The sequence below is a fragment of the Adiantum capillus-veneris genome, chromosome 7 (genome assembly GCF_014529385.1).
Source record: "Adiantum capillus-veneris isolate H3 chromosome 7, ASM1452938v2, whole genome shotgun sequence".
Classification (NCBI taxonomy): Eukaryota; Viridiplantae; Streptophyta; class Polypodiopsida; order Polypodiales; family Pteridaceae; genus Adiantum; species Adiantum capillus-veneris.
This window is the reverse complement of record NC_140937.1, coordinates 23,392,003-23,397,792: the sequence shown is the minus strand read 5'-3', so window position 1 is coordinate 23,397,792 and position 5,790 is coordinate 23,392,003.

Below are 5,790 nucleotides of genomic sequence, written 5' to 3'. Positions count from 1 at the left end.
GGGTTTGGCATATGGGCGATACTTGGGTTCCAAGCTTGGTACGACGTTGCACCATGTGGTGGCCGAAAGTTCATATGTGTGGCCCTAGGTATAGAAGACGCAGGATGTGACATATTAATGCTAGTCGGCATGGCTTCACTCGGCGTGGTCATGGAGCATAAGCTGTCAAAACAATTGGGGGTGTAGGAGCTAGATGGGCATGAGGGCCAATATGTATATATGATTGATATACACCTATAGGTACTGTGCTACTAGGTAGCAGTGCTTTACTAATGAATGAGGTCCAAGGTGTACTTTTTTCCATGCTCATAACAAGGATAGACATAGTAGCCGTAGTGTCTTTGAGGGAAAGGTGAGATAAATTTGGAAAGGTGAAACTATTGCCTGTGGGCTCAGACTATATCGAGACTCCAGGCAAAACAACATATGAAGGATCCATGGGACTTACTGAGGGATTCTCCATTTATGATAGGATCGGTTGTTTTGCTTTCCCGTATCGAAGAATCTCATAGGACCCATCAAAGGAATGTTAATTTCCTTGTTTTGCCTCTCCAATTGGACAACCCCATGGATGACATTACAGACCATCCGTTGCCGCTCCTCTAGACTTGTGGTCCTAGATGTGGATTGAACAACCTCTAATCAATCCACATGGTACGTGTAGCCCATGTATAGGTTGGTCAAAATCTCGATTTGCAAGTCATACTTCCAATTTTCAGTGAGAAATTCTCCCTCTAAGCCTGGAGTGCTGGAGGTTCCCCTTGAAGTGGAGGCATTATGGTTTTATATGGTCTGATCCTCAGTGACTGCTAATTCGGGAGCACTTGGTTGCTCATCTGGCATGATTGTTGTCATAGGGGTCGTTGATTTCATGGCCCGGCGTTGCTCTATTATACGTAGGCTGTCAATTTCCCTTTCCCTAGCTGCTTGCATATATCGGTCGACCTCTTGTACTTCGGAAAGACTCCTACCATCGGGTAGTAGAACTTCAGAGGGTGATGACTTGGTAGGGTCTTTAGTGAATGCAGGGGGTAGGATATCAACATGGAAACTCTTGGGGAGTATAGGGTCTACATGAGAAGTGAAAAGCGAATCTACCTTCCCATCACCTTCGTTTACTTCACTAGCTATAGGCTCCGAACGAGTAGCTCGACTAATGGTTTCCATTAGGCGGCTAAACACACTAGCTCTTGGTTGTGGGGCCGAGAAAGGTACATTTTGGTTTGTATTTTTCGGGTATGGGGTAGGGTATCCCTCCATCATGTTGGAATCAGAGGAAGAGTCACTAGCCACCGCCAATGTGTGGGTCTTGGGTTGCACTACACTGGGTCGAGCCAAAGGCCCGGAACCTAATGTGGGTGGATAATGGGTTCTTGTGTAATTTGAAGCACTCTCTAATTGCTCAGACTCTAGCACTCATCGAGAGCATAAATACATGTGATGTGCATATCATAAAGTGTTGACAAGTACCCTAAGAGGCCTCACCACTAGCTAAATACATGTGATGTGCGTATCATAAAGTGTTGACAAGTACCCTAAGAGGCCTCACCACTAGCTATTTCGATCGGTTTTACTTGATTTTTTTTCCCTTTTTTATGTGCATGATGTGGTATGGGTCATGTGATAACTGAAAATGAGCGTATCGATCAGAGGGATGTGGCGTACTTTACAACACATGATTCGGATATCGAAAACTCTCATAACCCCCAAAATAACCAATTTTGACTTGGGCATGTAGGCAAAATGGGGAAAGTCTAAAGGAAGCTAGTGGAGGGAAAAAGTGAAGCTTAGAACCCATATGCTTCATTTTGCCCTTGCGAAGTGGGGTATATATATAACATGAGACACACTATTCCTTCACTTGAAAGGAAGCTATGGAGGACCCTACTTCCTATATATATAAATCAAGACCGAGGCCAAGGCCAATGGGGCTCTTTCTTTTTCTCACCTACATGGGGGGCTGCTTACATGGCTTTTTTTTTTTCTTTTCTCTTTTTTCTTTTCTTTTTGTTTTGAATGGTTTTTAGAGATTCAACTCAGGATTTGACAAAAAAACTACAATTAGCAAAACTTAACAAATCCTAAGTTTACAAAAAATAGAAAATAGACAACATTGCCATACAGTGAAATGTAAACAGAATTGCAACACATCCTGGATTACCCCAAAAAAAAAGCACAACTGGCTTCAACACATCCAGGTCTACACAGATAGACAACACACACACACACTTCTTAGCCATCCAAACATACCAAAAAATAACCTCAACATAAATGCAGGTTGCGGTTGGAGCTTGGCGTAGAGCAGCTCCTCGACAATGGCGCCAAAAATGTCAATTGCGAGGAGTTTTCCAACACCGTGTGCGAGCCACAGCGGCTGCAAGTACACAACCTATACACATAGACAAGCTCCACAACTACAGCTGGTGTGTCACTCACCTCCTTCGTTGCTATCGCTGAGGGAATCGTGCGCGCGCAAAGAGGAAGAAGCTGTTGTGCTGCTGATCTCCCTCCTCGCTGTCGTCGTACTCCCGCTGCTCGATTGCCTTCACCCTCTCTCTCTCTCTCTCTCTCTCTCTCTCTCTCTCTCTACACACACATACACACGCTCACAGACAATCAAAAGAATAAGATAAGGCAAGAGAAAGCTTCATACGTTCAAAATAAATCAAAAGACTAGTTTTACAACCTTATCTATGGGTTGGGTCCGTGTGAAACCCACACTCAGCCAATTGGTACTAAATGAATTTGGTGCGCAGTCTAGTGCGCCTCTCATCGGCGATCACCAGCCCTAGACTATAGACCTACGAAACCGACAATCCCGACCCATAACTGAATACAAATAATAATAATAAGGATGACATGCAAAGTTGACAACATGCTTCAAAGGTGCTTCAAGAGGCGATAAAGAAGAAACCATATCAGATTTTCAATGTAAAGGCAACAAACTGGTAAAATTTAGATGCCCATGACAAAGTTTGCATATGAAAGAGCCTTTGAATCCACAACTACATTTGCAAAATTTTGCCTACACTTGTCATACAAAGTGAGCTTATACATCCCCATGCACAAATTGCCAGATGCAACAATTTCATCACCAAAATAGAGATCATAAAGTGTACATTTGTCATCAAGACCAAGTCTAGCAAGTGCAGATACAGACAAAAGGTTCTTTTCGATCCCAAGTACATAAAGTGCATCAACAAGTGTGAAAGGGCTGTCATTTGCAGTAGTGAGCACAATCTTTCCAACTTCCTTGACTGGATAAGAGGCGTGTTGGCACATGTGATTCTATTCCATGAGGGACAAACTCAAGAGAGGTAAACAAGTCACGATGTGAGATAATGTGCTTTGTAGCACCACTAACAAAGTACCACACATGTGAATCTGTAGCAACTTCGATTTAGGACATTGCTTAATCAAGTGATCATTAGCTTTGCAATAATGACAACGCATCTTCTTTTTGCTTTTTTCACCAGAATTCTAAGACGAAGTGCTACCAGCAGAAGCATTAGGAACAGGTGACTTACCACTCCGCAGAAGAACCATGATAAGTGGCTACATTGCTGTTACCACTTTTTCTTTGAGCAGTAATAAAAGCCTGCTCAATTGCACGCTGTTTAGCCCTGTTTTTTCTTGTTTGAAAGTGACTCTTGTAACAACAATGTGCATAATGCATCAAACTAGAAAACATCACGATTTCCTTGGTTGATAAGTCTCCAAGTACTAGCAAAATATGGTGAAAATTTGGCAATGCATCAAGAACTGTCTGCACAAGTGAATTGTCAGAAATGACTTGGCCTGTAGAAATGAGTTACTCATTAATATCCTTGATACTAGCAGGGAAAGTGTCCTTCCTCATGCATAATCTTCGATTCCAACTCTTTACACAATGAGGCAATTTTAGCCTCATTGCGACTTGCATAAAGACCAGTTAGTATATCCCAAGCCTGTTTTGTTGATTTAGCTGAGCGGATGTGAAGAGTAATAGTGCGATTCACAGATAATGCAATTAATACATGAGCGTGCACATCTCTAATATCCCAACGAGATTGCTCAGTTGTAGAGGCAAAACAGCTCTAGCAGCAATAGTCCTGCCACCAAAACCTACAACATCCTCAACAGAGCCTGTATCCATAGAAGGCAGACGTTCATCAATGCCTTGCACAACATTCCAAATGCCCTTTGACACAAGAACATGTTGCATCATCATGTAAGCCCATATTGGGCAGTTATCCCAATCCAGTTAATCCTCAACAGCAAACATTTTGAAAATGTCTGTGTTGTTGCCAGCCATGGCGAGTGAGTGCAAGTGATGTGAAAACTGTCTGGAGAGAGGAAAAACAAAGCACATCCTATATAGCACAACCTAAAGAAGACTGTAAGGGACCCGTTCTACAGAAAATTGTAGTGATAAAAATTCTGCACAAAATGACAAAATTGCCTACGCAGTACTGCTATAGTGGAAACGAAGGCCGAAATGAGCCCAAATCAAAATTCTAAGCTAACCAAGCTCTACAAACTCACTCGAAGTTTTGGTCAACCTGTTGATGCTCACCAAAGCTCACCAAAATCGGAGAAAGTGAGCAGGGGTGTGTTGGCAGCGCTGGCGACTATGCCCGGGAGGACGCAACCTGCTTTGATACCAATTTTTGAAAATAGGCTTGCAAGGAAACACACATAGCTTAGAGAAGATGAAGAAGCTCAAGGCACATAACAGAGAGTCTATCGCTTAGTGCACAATGGAAAGATAAGTTATCGCTAGAATGATGGGTGTATATACAATGCACGGGGAAAAAAACCTCCTAGTGAGGGAAAAAATGCCCTGACGGTCCTAAGTGTGTTCACACATATAACTACCTCATATATGGTAGCAAACGCAACAAGTTTTATCTGGCAGACCCTTAAGAATTGGCTTGTTTAACTACAAGGCTTATGTGAGTTCTAATTATTGGGCCCTTTACCTTATGCGCTTAGTTAGTTCCCAAAACTTGTGGCTTTTGGATATTGGATTTTGATCATGCTTAGAGATAGGATGGCAGCTCTAGGTTTTTGGATATTGAATTTCGATCATGCTTTAGAGATAGGATCGTAGCTCTAAGTTACTTGATGAAACAAGCTCAACTCTTTACTTGGGTGCAGAGATTGAAATAAACATAGAGGCCGAGAAGAGGGTTTGTAGGCCTACTTAGATTGCGTACCCAATAGAAGTGAAGGTGAGAATTTTACTCCAGGCACATTGCCCATTTAAGTCGAGTAAGCTGAAATATTGATTCACTTGGGGATGCCAGAATAAGAATTTCCATTGATGCTCTAAAACTAGAATTGTGATAATTATGGATGAAGAGAAGCACCATACGCAAAGCTACCGAGACGACGATCTCGATAGCTTCAATAGGCATGACCGATGGCACAATATCACGTAAGGGTATAATAAGGCCCCTGTCACACATGGCCGACGACCATGACTGAGCTGGCAGCCTCTGGGCGGCAGTCCTTTCTCTTGCGTAGATGGGCAATCCGGGATGCAAGTCACACATACGCGGCATCCATAGCCTGCACAACCAATCAGCAAAACGATTCTAGCTTTGGGCATGAGGAGGGCGGTGTGGGGGGGTCGCCCATCATTCTTGAGCAGCGGTCATGAGTTGGCAAGCCAACTCAGTTTTGCTGTGTGCATCCACTGGATGCATGTGACTGTAGTTCGACCACGGCGCCCATATTGATAGGTCCAACTCAGTTTTCGCTATGTCCATCCGCCTAATGTGGTTGAGGTGTATAGTCTTGCATGAA